The 17,230-nt window shown below is 34.4% G+C and overlaps 2 long non-coding RNA genes across 2 annotated transcripts; one reads left to right on the top strand and one right to left on the bottom strand.

Annotated features, from left to right (window-relative positions):
- Nucleotides 1-7,538: 7,538 nt before the first annotated feature.
- On the bottom strand, nt 7,539-16,110 carry LOC116259329 (uncharacterized). Its single transcript, XR_004173900.2, has 3 exons — nt 15,571-16,110; nt 9,903-10,002; nt 7,539-7,781 (listed from the first exon to the last, which is right to left on the bottom strand). It is a non-coding gene; the product is annotated as an uncharacterized LOC116259329 (long non-coding RNA).
- Nucleotides 14,551-16,845, top strand: LOC126410314 (uncharacterized). The gene is made up of 3 exons (XR_007574109.1): nt 14,551-14,824; nt 16,171-16,401; nt 16,633-16,845. It is a non-coding gene; the product is annotated as an uncharacterized LOC126410314 (long non-coding RNA).
- Nucleotides 16,846-17,230: the final 385 nt, after the last annotated feature.

The raw sequence follows: 17,230 nt of genomic DNA, 5'->3' as shown, positions 1-17,230 counted from the left end.
TTTTATATGGCCGCTATTGATATTTCTTTGATGCTAAAAAGGGTTTCTTAACCCATTTAGGCACTAAAATAGCACCAATGTTGTCATCAGCTCTATCGCTAGCATTTCCTGCAATTGCAAATGGTAGTGGCAATTGGAGCTCTGGTGGTCATATTGGCACTAAAATAGCACCAATCTTCATTCTCACTAGCATTAAAATTGCACTAGAGCTGACCCCTATTGTTGTAGTGTAATGACCAACAAGGATATTTATTATTTAAGTTTAAGAAAAATGGAAAGTAGCTAATGAGATCCATAGAGGAGTGGTGAAAAAATAATCTCCCACTCAACTATTTTTGAGAGATACGAGAGTAGCTTTTATTTCATCTACATGGCATATCTCTAGTTTTCAAAAGCTGAATCTATAGGATTCATTAATTACATTAAAGTTGCCTTTATAACCACACTTGTTCTCTTCTTATCTTGACACATCGAGACTTGGATGAGTTATAACTTATTTCCATTTGAAACAAGATAATTCTGATCCTAATCCTTCTAACGATTTGATTGCACATTGCATTCTGTTCTAATAACCCCCTCATGCTCCAGCTGAGGAATCAAAGGTTAGAGATAATTAATATTAGAAGTTTCCAAGTGTTCTATGAAGACTTGTCAAAAGGATGGAGATGGATGTTGTATTCATAGATGCCATTGATTCATCGAACCTCACTCTTCCATAAGCACATTCATGGTCTTTTAATTTATGCTTCCTATCTTCCTCCAAAAAAATGGTTCCCATCTTGCTATGCTGCACAAACACTTGTTAGATTGAACTTCAAATATAGCACTACTGTCCTTGATAAAATTATGAACAGAAAGGAGGTTCCTTTTAATCTTAGGCACATGAGAGACATAGAAATAAGTATTTTAAATAGAAGATATAACAAGACCTTTTGCTTTACCTAGTTTAACTTGATCATTTCTAGAATATTGAAAGCTCATAGAAAGATTGTTAAAATCAAAAGAAATGTGGTGAGTCGCTCATGAATCTGGACACCACCCATTATTGTTAGTATGAGAGATGGCAACAACATTAAGTACTCAATCAAACCACTTTGGTCATTTTCAAACTACCTTCATTTCTATGCATGTGGCCTTGTTTTCCACAAAGTTGGCATGTTTTGTAACATTGCTGATTTGTATAACTCACATTGTTGCATGCATAATAAGAAATAGCACTCCTTGGATCAGATTACCTTTTTAATTTCCTTGAGTTGTCCCATGTATTTGTTGTTTCATTTGCTATTGTCGGTACTTCCTTTGGTTACAAAAGATTTAAATGTTGTACGTTGCTCTCCTAGAGTTGTACTTATATGTGAAAAGAATACCAAGTAGATTCTCAATTTAGTACTATAGTATTTAAAGATGTACAAAATCCACCATACTCACTAATAGGAAGCCCCACAAGTGCATCGATAATCAAATCGTCATCATCAATGGGTTAAGATGCCAAATTAAGCATTGATGAGCTATATGCCAAGCCTTATAGAAATATTCAAAAATTGATTCTTCTGCTTTCTTTTTAGTTGGTAAATTCAACCTTGGTTTTTTTTAACATGATCCTAAAAATGTATGCATAGATTAGCTGAAAGGCATTTCATACAAGTCTAGAAGCAAATAGACCTATGATCTAATTATGAACAACATCAGTTGATGTCAACAATATGCAATTGTGAAGAAGTTTATCATTTCTTTGTCACTCCACAAAAGCAAAATTTAAAAAATCTTATTTCTTTAAAACCAAACTTTGAGAATCAATTAGTAGCAATTTGTTAGTTGACAACTTAAAAGAAATGAAATATTGTAAGTTTGATGAGTAGGGTGAATAGAAGAGAGACTTGTGGAGAGAGTGTTCCCACCATGCTTTGTGTTGCCTCCATTTGTTTCTTCTACATGTCCTAGATATCATGGCTAGAGAATAATTTTGAACTAAAGATGAATAAGCTCAGTTTTCTCTATTAGGAGATGAATGATTTGGTACCATATTAAAATATAATAGGTAAATATAAAATAACAAAATCCATAGAGAAGACATGAAAAACTAATCTCTTACTTAATTGCATTTTAGAAAGATGAGAGTTGACTTTATTTAATCTATATGGTAGTTACATCATCATATCATCTCTATGATTTAAAAATTGAATTTACAGGATAGCTAATTCACATTTGCCTTTCTTGCCACATAACATAAATCATTCTCCTCTTATCTTGATAGCTCGCTATCATTTGACTTGCCTATAATCTCATGGTCTGCCTTCTGATCGAATAGTTGTCGAGTTAACAAACTATCGATGTTGACACTTATTCCTCAATTACTGCACCATGTATATGGTATGTCTTTCCCCTATTGTATACATCACAACATAATTGCCCTCAAATGAACTTGCATTTGTAACTAATGTTATTTAAATATATTAATCTAGACCTTCCTCACCAGTATGAGAAAAGAGACATGTTTTTCATATTAGATTTTCTTTTAAGCTTGCTTGTGTTTGGAGCCTTCTCTTAACAAGAATCTAATCCTAGCCATCTTCAGTACATCTTCTTGCTTGTATCCAAGCATCATGGCAACACCCCAATGATTGATATAGTGGAATGTCATATCTAGCCTTTTCTCAATAAACTAAAATAAGACAATTATTTGTTATGGAGGAGCAAAATAGAGTCAAAAGTGATTAGTCAAGATCTACTACCATTTGCTAATGTTTCTTACACGATGCCATCTTAACTCAAAACAACCAAGGACAACAACAACTAAGTAAAACATGATTATCTCACCTTGAGAAGGTCATACCAAACTGCCCTGAGTTGCATAAAAGCAACTGTTTGGTAGATGGTACGAGCAACATCCACTCAAAAGGCTTGGAATGATATTGAAAAGACGTACAATTCATAGTTACTTATATGCAATGTGATGCCAAAATAGGAGTTACCTTTCATTAAGAAAAATGCAAAAAACATAATTTGTGTGGACTAAATCATGTTTCCAACTAATGCACTTGTTGCTATTGGTCATTGTGTTTTAGATTAAAAACTCAGGCAAACCACTCTTGATGGTCTTTCAAATGACTATGAAGGTTAAGTGACATCCATCACCATAACTTTTATAGTAGCAACAATGACTTAACCACATCTATATGATCTCTTTTTAAATCAACAAAATAGAACCCTTAATCATCCAAAGTTTGCAAAACTGTTAAAAAATTCTCAGATTGTTTTCTCCTCATTTACAGGATGAAGATGGGAAAGGTTATTCTATCAAAGAGCATGTGAATGACGTTCCAAAATAAAAATATCAAAATTTCAACAATAATAATAAGAGGTCAACCAACAACACAACTCTATTTCTTCTTCTTCCTCAAATAAATGAACTCCATAACCTCTTATCAATACTGTAAATACAAGAAGGCTAAGGCTAAAACACATTGGGACATTGTAGAAGCTGTCTTCGCCATGTCACTGGGAGAAGTTCAAGACAAGAATTGGCACCCTAGTTCTAGGGCAATTGATGACATAATCATGGATGGTGTGTAGGTGGAGAATAAAGAAAAGATCATAAAAGCAATCGAATCATAACTGGCTATGGCTCAATAATATCTATTTCTCAAATCGGAGATTTAACTCTACCATCTAAAGTTCTAAATTCTCTCTAAGTTGTGTGTTATAAGTTCTTATATTGCAAAGAACTTTTCAATTGTTGGCCAATTTACCAAAGAAAATCATTGTTCATTGAAATTTATTCCTTCTGGTTTTCATGTGAATGATCTATAGATAGGACAAGTCAAATTACAAGGACAAAAGATGCACAAGGTCATGAACCCATATTAGAGTATGTGAGAAGCAATCTCTATTGGCTGATTGTGCAATGAAGTAACCCTTGAAATGTAGTGCAAAAGACTCAGTATGTGAACAACATAATCACATTTGATTTTTATTCCAAGGAGTAGCTAACAAAGTTGAAAGATGGCAAAGAAACGGTTTGTGAATAACATCTAGTTGGGAAGGGTACAAGTTTCCTTTTAAACCAGTTGATGATCATGCAACCAAACAGTTGAAACTTATTTGCAGAGACGCTTCGAGTTTATTTCCAACTTCTTCCTGAGAAGAGTTTTCTTTTTGTTTGCTTTTTGTCAACGACTCTTTTTAGGGTTATTTCCTCGTAATGTAAAAGAGTTATATTTTACTTTGTTTTTAGTACTTGTTGAATGGTAACTGATTGAAAATGTGCTAATTTTTAGATTGGTAATGAGAAGGGTCCTAAATTGGAATTGTTGGACATTTGGGCATTTAGGGGATTGAGAACCGGATTTCAGCTTGGGTTTGGTCCAAGATGTACTGTTGATTGGGTTTAGATGGATTATACCCTCAATCTTCTTTAATTATATCGCAATACACTAAATATGTGCTAAATTCCTCATTTAACTTCAAATGTGGTGAAACTCAAGCTAAGATTGCTTGAAACCTAATTGAAGGAGAGGTTTTGAACTATATAGTATCCATAATGCATGAATTTAATATATAAAATCTAATACATGTTATACATTACTGTATACCAAAGTAAATGTCAAGCCAAACATAATAGTGTGCAAGAAGATAATGTGTACAAATAGATTTAATTGGGACCAGCCAATTGCTAAGCTAAAGATTGCTCTTGTGCTTGATTTGATGGACTAGGCATGTCAATTGATTCTCCCTATAAAAAATAAAAGTGCATAACTTGTTAAATTAGGAAGACTAAATAGTATCAAATTGTTGAAGAGGCTGCAAATGCACTTGTGGTCTTGATTATCCTAGTTTCTATAACTTGACTTTGAAGCTTTTGAATGCCTTGGATCTCTGTGATGAATTTGCTAGACCAGCAGGAAAGGACTTTTGACATGAAGGAAAAGAAATAACTTATGGATGTTCTTATTTTGGTAAATTTTGTTGTTGGATCTGCAATGCTAGCTAATGAGCAAGGGTGGAGCTAGAGGTCAGCAAGCGCCATTTCCCTCACCCCCTCCCTTTTAAAATTTATAATTTTAACTTTCTGAAAATTTCATTTCAGTCTTTGTAAGATTTTTTTTTAAAACATATTGACCCAAATCCCTTGACCGTTTGCCCTCCTCCCCCCCTCTCCCTATTGAAAAGATAAAATTCTGGCTCCACCGTGAACATATGAAACTTAGCATTGAGAGCGTTATATGAAAGTAATGCAACAAAAAGATAGTAACCAATAAGAGAAGAGTTGGGAATTGTTATCATAGCAAGAGTTGGTGAGAAAGTTGATAACTTGATACAGTTATTTATTCTTTAGTACCAAGGCACTCTCATTCTCCCTCTCTCTCTCTCTCATTTGGGGATCACTTCTATGGCCGGCAATAGCTTCCCTACTCTCCTACTTTATCCCCCCTCGCCTATGGGTATTTCCCAGCAGAAGGTGGCAACAACCTAATAATCAGCAATAATCCGATGGTGACCAGCTTTCTTGGTATGATTTTATCACTTTCCCTCTCTCACTCTCTCTCCATATAATTTTGTATTTATTGTATGCCCATGGCTAATATGCTAGTTTGTTTTCTTTTGTTCTTTCTTTTCCCTTTTTAGATTTATGAAGGGCAACCCCTTTTTTATGTTTTCATTAGATGCATCGGCCATGGCCATGGAAGATGCATCAAATGGCCTCTTTTGCTTAAAGAGAAATGGCAGAGGCACTGGTTTTTATTTTTATAAAATGAAATGAAGATAGGGAAATAGATGTTTTTCCTTGCCTCATGACCTATGCAAATGAGGGGTTGAGGCTGCCGGAGCTGACCCTCAACAATGGAAAACAAGTGTTGACCATGGTAAAGAAGCTAATGTGCACATAGTTGGGGATGGAAGATGGCATATACTCATTGTAGAAGATGCAAAAGGTGAGGGTTAGAAATTTGGGTACTTTGAAAGAGGTTGATCCCTTAAGTGACGGTGGGCACAAACTCTTAGTTTCATTTGCTCATTAATGGTTATTAAATGTGTCTGCTTATATTGAATAGTCTTGACTTAATGTTAATGAAGCGTGTTTCTTCTGTCCCTATTTTAAGTAAAGAACAATCAAGCATAGGAATATCTACTGCCATGAAAACAAACACAAAACAGAAATTATGCAAATGATGACATTAAGACATCAAACATGATTATCATTGTTGTTGCTGGAGAAAATGGACATTCAAGGGATTCAAATGAGAATTCTAGTTCTTATTTGACCATTTAGATATGTGCCTCTATTACAATAATCTAAAAGTATATCATAAAACAACATTGATTAGCCAACCCATGTTTGTGGAAATAAGCTTAGAGAATTTTTTGAAATAATCAGAAGATAGAAGAGCTTTCCTACAACTACCTATTATGTGGTACAATTGCATTTTTTTGGCAGATGCCTAATTGTAGGTATTGAAGTCAAAAGCAATGCAACAACCTCTACATGAACTGAAGGACCCAAAAACAACAACATTGATGAGATACAAAGCATTGTGTTTATGTCTCTATAGGGGATATTACTTGTTAACCTTGTGCATGGAAGGCTATTTGGAACATATTCACAAGTATGTGTTGTTGGTTATCGATGAAAATATGTCAAACCTATCAGTTGTACTTTTAATTGTTTATGTGAGTCAATTGGTTGGAAAAGCACTAACTACCATTGCCAGATTGAAGCAATGCAGGTTCTCCAGTGGTGTAATTTTGAATAGTTTAGATCATAGATTATGAGGTTCATTGGTTGTTTCCTCCATTAAGGTCGAGTCCTTTCAATAGGTTTGTGATATATCTTTGTAAGAGTTGACAGAACAATGCAATACTTATTGCTTATGGGTTTTGTGGCATGACCAAACGTTTTGGTTTGTAGATGCCCACTCTTTTGCTTGCCCCCCATAATCCAAAAGATGTACTTTAATTTCCACCAAAGTAAGATTCACCTATGTTCCTGGTGGATTCTAAGTTCAACAATAATAATTTTGTTTGTTAAATTATTTGACTTTATTTTATGTCTGCTCATAGCATAATCATTAATGGTATAGCTTTCACTAATGCCAGTGATGAATTCATGGACTTTTGGTTGAGTTGGCAATCAGTCCTCAATCTGATCATCATGTTTTCTCACTTCCCCTATACTCACCTCCCAACACCAACTCCTGCACTAATCAGGAATCACTTCAACCACTCTATGGAATGCAACCAGAATGCTTTGTTTAAAATTATAATCAATTGACTACCATTGGCTAATTTCAGCCATTAGGATGCCTACCATTCTTCAAGAGAGCAATGCAACAAAAAATTTTAAACTGTACATTAAAAAAAAGGAGAAACTTAAAGCTGATTTACAACCAAATTCTCAAAGGTAATTTTACTTACTATCTTCATACCTAATAAGGCAATTATGTTTGAACTAGCAATCAATTCAAACTGGCATAAGACTGTTTACAGTGTTGAATTTCTAAATATACATTACCTAAAGATTTTCCAAATAGAAACCCATCATAAGGCAGTCTATGTTTGTGCATATCTTTGCTACAAGCTTCAAGGTTTCTATTGTCTCTCCTTTGAGCATTCATTTTAAGAATGTAGACATTTTTGTCCCTCATTTGAGCATTCAAATGCCATTGGTCCTAGTGGAACTGTATCAGGATGCAAAGACACCAATCCAAGAACAGTAGTATAAGCTTCAATATATCCATATTTGATTCTTCATTTGAAGTGCAATTATCAGTATAAGCATAGTCCTACATGCAACAATTTAAGATTATTAAGGTTAATAGAACCTTCTAGACTAATTCTAGTGAATTATAAGACAAATAAAAGACAATATCAAGAATATCATACGATTAGACACTTGTAAAAAGCAAACTGTTTTAAAAATCAACACTATTATAAGCATTACAACAGCACATTGGAAACTAAGATGGTAGTTCAAGAGCAAATTGCTGCATACTTGATATAAACCATAGTTCCTACTACAAAAAATCATTAAGGAGAGAAAAAATCAAACATATAGATTTGGATGCAAGACGGTTGAACACGATTTCATGATGGAGAGCATCTCTATCTTGGATCAAATATTTATTGTCCTAAAATTGTTGCCATTGCAAGAAAACCACCATCTAAACTATCAGCAATGCTCTTGACACTTTTGTCCATTGACCAGTCAACCAGTTCAGTTAAATCACAATTCAATGCATGTTTGTAACAAAAAACCTCCAAAATACACACTTATGTTGATAATGATGAAATGTATCTATATCTATGTCACATATTTGGATGTTGTAGCACCAGCACAATTCTAGTTACAGTGTGTTTCTAAGAAGATAGGTCGTGACATATATGTGAACTAAATATGGCTCATGCTACCATTTATATTACAAAAACATGACCTTGCTACAAAGATTTTCATGTAAGAGACATAGTAAAGATAATAAATGAGCCAAACAATAAGTCAATTTTGGCCCCAAACAAGATTGTGAACCTATCCATGACTTCACAACCATTCAAGTGGAACCCAAGCCTCAAGTTTGAATCCATGACAAATGCTTCAAGAACCAAGTAATAAAATTTTGACACACAAACTGAAAATTAGTTCTTCAGCTCAAGTGCTGAAACTAAGATTCTTCATTTCATAGGTTAAGATCATGCAAAAACAAACATTGCTCCAATGCAAAATTAAACTAGATAAGAACATGTTCATCATAATATTGTCAATATCTTCCTTCTGTCATTTCTACCATTGATGCTATAAGAATCTTAGAAGTAAATTACTAATGAAACTTATCTAAGTTTTAAACTAAGAGTGAGCAGCAATTACTATCTTAAGGACTCATGAGTCAAGACGCACATGAATCACAAGCAAATAACTCACAAATTTTTGTGAACTATTATCATACAAAAAAAGAAAAGAAAAAAGAAGATAGACAAGCCACTTAATATTAATGGTAAGTGGCTTGACACTCATTTTTCAGGGTGCTGCTCGGGCAGTCTCAACCTCTTGTTTGCATCGGCCATGGGACGAGAAAAGAACAACCATTTCTCTATCCATTATGTTACTTTATAAAAGAAGAAAAAAAAAACTGAAAAGAGCAACCTAGTGCCTGAGACATGGGCACTAGTTTGCAACTTTGCCCATCCCCTTCAGCAAAAAAACGGAAAACGATAAAAAAAAAAAACAGTGTATTAGCTATGGGCATGTGATGGATGCAAAATAAAAAAGGGGGAAGTAGAAGTGGGGGAGAGACATGAGCATACTGGGAAAGATGGTTGTTGTTCGATTGCTACCAGTCATTGGGTTGCTACTGCCTTCCGTCGAGAAATAGAAATACCCATAGATGAGAGGGGATAAAGAGGAAGAGGCCACATGGAGGTGACACTCAACTCAGAGAGAGAGAGAGAGAGAGAGAGAGAGAGAGAGAGAGAGAGAGAGAGAGAGGGACATTTGCCTGGTGGGGCATGGAGCATCAGAAAACATCAGTGAGAGCATGAGGGAGGTGAGCAGGCGAGACAGGGGCGGATAGAGGTGGAAGGGTTCCAGTTGGGAGAGGGGCGAAGAGGGTAAGGAGGTGGGAGGGGAGAGAAACAAGAGGGGGAATGAGGGAGAGAAAAGGAGATACTCAACATTACTAGACTCTAACAGGATGTAGGAGGAAAAAGTAGGCAACTGAAGGCCGGCCGTCGGCAAGAAGACCAAGAAAAACAAGAAACGGAAGAGAAATACAATAATGAAACCGAAAACAAATAACAAGCTCATGCGTAAGATGAGTGTTAATTCTGCCTTGGAATGAGAACAGCAACATCAATCATGACGTCCAACTCTAAGGTCCAAAAATGGCGTCTCTAATGGTTGAATCATGACGTACTTGGAAGCCAGGCTGATTCTTCACTCGCGAGTGAGAGGTATTGACCCTTCCAAGCTTCTTTAAGGATTGGGGTCCACGTGGTCTTGTTGACAGGTTCAATCTGTAAAGGAAATCCCAAATACTTGAATTTCAGTTTGCATATGGTGCAGCAAACCTGGTTATATGCGTCATATTGGTGCATGAATTTTTGTGTCAATATGGTTAATAACTAACATACCTTTAATTCACATTAAAAAAAACTTTTTGTAAAGACAAAAAAAAACTATAAAAACTATAAAAGATACTTTTTTAACAAATTACCAAAATGTCATTCCTTCCTTTACTGCATACCGTGCAGGTAAGGTGCACGCAACTTTCTCTTGTAGTGCAATAGAATATGTTGACTAGGCAAAAAGTAATCTCCACACTGCCATTAATGTTAGTAATATGGCTTTTGTCCTCATTTACACTTCACTCTCGACAATAGTCCACACACCCTTAAAAGGCTAATAAAATCAGTATTCGGTGTTTGGTTGCAACACCCAATACTGATTACTTAACTCTTTTAACAACTGGAGTTTCGAAACATTCATTATAAGTTCATGTAATACATAATCATATGACAAAACACCTATTAGCTTTCCAACAGTGCAAAGGGTATATTCAAGTGTGTTCTCACTTTTCAAATGTTTGTATAGTCATCAACTTGATTAGCATTACACCTAATCTTTATTATGACTATTTAAAAGAATGAGCAATTAACCCAGAGTCTATCATACAAGTACTTTTCATCTTGTACAACCTTTATCAATATACCTTTTCATAGAAATAATTTCATTTAACTCATCATTCATATAATAATTTTCATGACCAAATACTTAAATCATAACAAGCAAATAAATCGCTTACTGTCATGTCAGATTTGTCAAGTAATTCATAAAGTTCAACACGTAGTTCTACTACCAAATGCATAGAACAACAATTTAAGTATCGTCATCTATAACTTAATTATCAATGTTTGAAGAATAGAGGAGTTAGACTTAGTTGGTTATTTCCCTAACTGATCTATAAATAAATCCACAAGATGGTTATTGATATCACTAAGAAGCTTCAGTCGGTTTATTACCAAACTAATTCTTAGTCGGTTCATTGTGTGACTGTTTACTAACATATCCAGTCGACCAAACTTGATCATCAAAATAATCATTATATTTCTACTATTTGTATAAACTCATGCGTAAAAACATTATATACCATACCTTTCTTTGAGTATTCAATACATGTGTATTTGCAAACATATTCTTTAATTTCTAATTATGCATTTGACATGCATTCTTGATCTCCAAAGATCTCAATATGCCTCTACTTCGTGTGGATTTCATTATATTCATGAGTGTTATCTTACACTTCATGTAAATATTGAACAAACAAATTCATTCTTAAAAAAGAACTTACTTAGTAGCATATTAGCCCAGTTGGATCTATAAGTGAACAAATAGCATAATATGCTTGGATCTAATATAAACAGGATATGGATGTTTAACCATTACTTTATAAATATATTCGAATCTGAATCAAGGCAGTATGCATGGTAGATCTTAAACAATAAATAGATCTAATCCTAAATGTTATATGAATCTAAAGATTCAGATTATAATAGCATGGATCCAAACTAATATTATCCACAATACAACTAATATGAATTTAAAACACATGATCCATTGAAATATTGTACAATATGATTCAACAATCATATTTGGATCAATGCTAACACAACCCTCCTTTTAGAAAATCAAGCTATCATCTACTAGCACTTTAGGGTTATAATGCTTCAAACAAATGCATTCTTGCCAGTATGAATTTTAGTTCAAGAGTGTTATATCCCATCTCTTGAGCATGTATTAAAAAACAAATTCATCTTCCCAAGAAAAAGAAGCAAATAAAGCTTTATTCAATAGTTATCTAAACTGACTTTAGATCTATAATGGCAACAAATATCACAGAACGATCAAATCAAAGGGAAACATGATAACATAAATTTGAACCAATGTAAATAGGATATTGATTTTTTTCACATATCCAAACAAGTCAATTTAGATCTGAATCTAAACTTTATGTAATATGGATTTTACTAGCTCAGATATAGAAAATTCAGATCATATCAACATAGATCCAAATACAACGATAGGAAAATATAACAAATATCTCATCCCAAAAACTCTTAAGTCAACACCAAAGATTTTCTTTTTCTCACCTTTAATATGACGCAAATGTAAATTCATATTAGCTAGTCATCTCTAAAAGAGCAAATAAAATTTCATGTACTAAAAACTTTAGTAGAATAGATCTTCAAATAAACATATCTCATTAATATGGATTTCATCATGTTTAAGAGTGTTACTTTACAACTACAGACAAAAGACAAACATGATGGCATATTGAATTCAATGTAAGTACAAATATTTAGATCTAAACCTATTATGAACCGAGCACAATGTTATATGGATCTCACCATGTCTAAGAGTGTTGATTTACACCTCTTAGCATAGCAACATATAGTAAAATAATAATTCCTTTTAACTTGGATAAACATATAATAATGTAATATTTTTCCCAAGAATATTTTTTCATAAAAAACAGAAGAAATTAGTCTTCTAGCACTCTAGTGCTACTCACATTGAATATGTACATTCTTTTCTCAAATTCAATAAAATCATTAGATCTAAATACCACAAAGCATATCATAATGTGTTTAGATCTAATATAGAAAAGAAATAAATCTTAAACAAAGGTGTAAAGTAGTCAAAATCAAATCATGCTCCAAAAAAGTACAACGTTTATTGTGAGATCAAAATGCAATAGCTAAATGAATATATAAAACAAAATTCTGGACATATTTAATATCAGCTCTTTCTTTGAATATTGTTTTGCTTCAAGATATTATACATGCATAGTTGGTTGATTTTCCATTTATATGTGAATGCACAGTGGGAACGAGAGTGTGGTTTGGGGACTTTTTTTTTATGTTCATTTTTTAGGTTGGGGCTTGTCTAACCCGGGGAAAACTCTCATGAATATGTACATGTTAATATGCATTTGCATGTCATTTTGCATTAGTTTCCTTTTTAATCATCCTATTAGGAACCCAAATGAGCATCTTATCGTATGGTTTGTTTTTTTTCATACCCAACGGTGAAAGAAACATATTCCCTAGTAACAAACTAGGTAATTATGTTTTTATGTTCAAATATTTAAAATCATGCTTTTCAAAATATTTTCAAAAGAACCCTCTCTAATGTGGCTCTAGAGACTTAGCTTAGGCTCTTGCATGAGTACAAGCTCTCATCGGGCCTACATCAAACGTAAAGTCGGTTATTTTAAGTTATTTCTTGATTTCTAATCTCATGAAGAGACATATGTATATACATGTTATATACATATATGTGCACATGATGATTCCTTTCATCCTTCTCTCTATATGCTTCCACATTCTATTTTACAAATTTTCATATGCACATGAATGCATATATACATGTGTTGTATTTCCTCTCTTTTGAATATTTTATTTCTCTTTTCAAGACAAATATCTTCCCTTACAAAATTTCTTATACATACACATATATATGTATGCATATTTCTCTTTTACTCTAAAATCTCTCCTTCTCTTCAAATCAATACCTCTTTTCTTTTCAACTTTCATCTATATGTATATATGATGGTATGTACACGTATATGCATGTCTTTCTTTATCTCTCTTTCTTTCTTTTCATGAAAGTATTTCATTTTTATTCTTTTTAACATTTTCCTCTCATGATCTTTTTATTTATCGACTTTGTCAAGACCAAAAATCAAGTAATGATCCAATATTGGATTTATGCATAATGGCCTATAAGTTCAATCCATTTTCAAAAACGTTTTCTTCTTATATATGACAATTATGAAAACAAAAAACTTAGATGTATGTGATGGTAGGAATGTTTTTAGATGAATGTTGTGGTAGGAATGAATCATATAAGATCAATGCATTCATGCATCTAGATTCACTTAATGCCACAAATGATCACAGGAATATTTCTAAAAGAACTTAAGCAATATAAGATAGAGCTCTAATTAGGTAGTAACTGAATCAGAGCAAAATCTCAAACCTACTTAAAGTCTTAAGAGAACACTAAAATGACTTCAAAATGATTTCTCAAGCTTTCTAAATGATATTTACAAAGATTTCTCAATTCTAGTTTTCCCTAAAATGTTTCATATTCTCAAGTCATTCTTCAAGAACCTTTTCAAAAGTTTGAAACATCAAGCTTTCAATATTTTTCTATGCCACATATAAAAAAGATGTTTAAACCAAAATGAAATGCATCAATAATAGACATAACCCTTGAATTGATTACCCCGATAAAGGCGCTGGGAATGGTCGTTCCTCGTACCGATGGGCGAGTCCATTTCTCTCTCATCTTTCAAAACAAATCTCATTTTTCTAGAGCACTCCAAAAACCAATACCAAATTTTGGAGATGCGAACATCTATGTAATTTTATATAAAGTCTCTGGTTTTCACTGAAATTAACTTTCGCAATCCTCTTTTTCAAAAAAGGTTTCAGCAAAAAATTTCAATAAATACGACAGCTTTCATGAAAATTTGACGAAGGAGGTGGACCAATAAATACGATAGCGTCTTGAGAGAACCCTCTGCTATGGTTTCGCCTGATGCTATTCGCTCGATGCTATTCTTCCACCGACTCTCTCTGCTCTCAAGCTATCGCTGCTCCCAGCTCAAGCACGATGATCAAGGAAGCGAGGGGGACAGTTAGAGCTGTCGTCGGCGAGTAGCAGAAACACTTTTGGAGGCCTTCTCGCACTTGGTTTGGAGTTTTGGGTTGCTGCGAGGAGGATGACTGTAGCTGTGGCAAGCACCTGCTCTATTCTCTCTCCTATGACACGGTGAGGAAAAAGCAGTCGGCTGAGCACTATATGCTCTCAAACCCTCTGCATAGGGTTAGGGTTGTTGCCAGAAAAGGAGCAGTAGAGAGCTCTTCGGCTATGTCCGAGAGTCCGGCGATAGAAAAGAAAAACAGCGTTTTCAGTGCCTCAAAGGGCAGGCAACCCTCGGCATTAAAAAAATCTTTCTCCCAGACTTGCATGTGCTTAATTTCTAACCAGACCTCGAAGAGGGTTCTGATTTTCTGTTATTTTCATTGTTCTCCTTTTGGAATCCACTACTAGAATCCTCTACAGGGGTGTTTCTTCCCCTCTCGTCGAGGTTCTTTTCAGGTTTTGAAATTTCTGTGCCTCCATCAAGGTTCTTACAGAACAATCAGGACTTCGACTAGCGGGTAAATATCTGTCAATTCGACAGTTAATCATGCTCTAGTCAAGAGGAAGACTCTGTTCTCTATCTCTCGTAGACACAAGGGTTACAAAAAGAAAAAAGAAAAAAACAGAGGACGACAAGATACACAACCAAAGAGGTTTCAAAAAACAATTAGGGTATCATGCTTCATGCTTTAAATCAATATCGCCTAGCATGCTTTTATTTTCAAGAGATATGATAAAAAAAAAATTGTCATACACAGACTGCATTCATCGTAGTTATCACAGGCACCACCGAAAGTCTTGAGGGACTTAATGAAATTCGGAGAAGCTGATGCTCTGATAACAATGTCGGAACTTTAGTAGCGGAACAATACCTATGATCAGCCCTTTGTCTGCGCAGCAAATTCACCACCAGCGGCATCTCCAGTTTGCGCGTTAAGAGGCTATGGCAATAGCGTCTGTTGAACGAAGCTGAAGAAAATCAGAGGAAAAGAGAACCGAAGGCAAATAGTTAGTTCACGGGTTTCCTTCTGTGAGACTCGTTTAGGGTAATCACAGATGCGTTAACCCTAATTACAGTATTGCTGGGCATAGGATTTCCCTTTTCCCAGCTTGTAGTTACAGTCAAAGAGATTTGTGGTCAGTTTTCTTATTTAATCTCATAACTGCAAGTGGACCCTCTTGCAGTTACAAGATATAAAGATAGGGCTGAGGGCCACTATCCAACATACCCGTGGCCGCACTGTCATCATGTCGACGTAGGTGCTGCCCCTTTTTTGAAGAATCTATGTGACATATGTTAAAGGGTTAGGTCTATCAAATTAGAAACCTAAATATGAATCTAATTACATGGACCTTATTCTAAAAATAAGAACTGATTGATAATTGAATGCAGGTATATTTTACAACTGATGCCCAAATTCAAGTTCTGTTTCAGACTAAAACTGATCCTATTTCAATTTATATCTGAATAGGACAAACATCATACACGGTTTTGTTGAGGAAAGTATCTATTTGCTGTTCATGGAAAGGACAGAGAAACTATTCAAATTTTACGGTGCACTGCATGTGCACATACTAACATCCTTGACTGATTGCGACTGTTCATTTCACCGGTTAGCAGTTTCCACAAATATCAAGAACCGTACAAAGATGAGTATGAAAGATTACCAACAAATGCCAAGAGCTGATGCTTCGATTTTCTGGTATGCTGTTCATTTCAGGTTGTGTTGAAAAGTATCGTTACAAGTCTTTATCAATTGCTGGAATCCTTTATAATGGTTACTGAGGTTGGAAATTTTGGTCTTTGGCTCTGCCATCTAGACTTCCATGAATTTTAAGAATGGTCTTCATATGAAAGTTTAATTTTCTCTTATCTCATTGTTATCAAGGTCTGCTTAACAGAATTTGACCCTGTTATTTGGGCATGTGCGCAGAGTCTACATTGCTAGCTGGCAAGAAGTCATGTTTAAAGTGTCGACTTCCGTGTTTAGTTGGTGGTGCACAAAATGATGGGAAAAAAGGTTAAACATGAGTTCATTCGCTGCAACAGTTGGCTTTTGTATTGCAATGACTAAGATTTGCCACAAGAATAATTGTAGGTTCTTTTTTGCATTATCACATATATTGTGTATGGTTATTATACAGCAAAGAATTTTCCGGGTATAATACGGCAAAGTTGTATATCTCGAGAATATCTTAAGAAAATTTCAGCAATTTTTTAAAAAAATTTAAAACATTTAATCAATCCTAAAAATTAATAAAAATAAGAAAAAAACTTGAAAAATGTGTATAATACGTGTTTTCATGTTTTTATGTGACAACACTTTTTTGTAGCAGGACATCAAACAAAAAATTTCTGATGAAATCATGCAGACTTTGACTTTTATGTAACGTATAAATTTTTCTGTTTTATGAAGGGTAAAGAAATTTCTCCTGGCATTTAAGAAAAAGGCCGAAGCCACCACCCAATCCTTTATCCCTCCAAGGTACAGGGTGTGCTTCTGGTGCTTCGGGTGCCGCCTCTATGATGCT

The sequence above is a fragment of the Nymphaea colorata genome, chromosome 8, assembly GCF_008831285.2.
Source record: "Nymphaea colorata isolate Beijing-Zhang1983 chromosome 8, ASM883128v2, whole genome shotgun sequence".
Classification (NCBI taxonomy): domain Eukaryota; kingdom Viridiplantae; phylum Streptophyta; class Magnoliopsida; order Nymphaeales; family Nymphaeaceae; genus Nymphaea; species Nymphaea colorata.
This window is presented reverse-complemented; position numbering and strand designations above follow the sequence as displayed.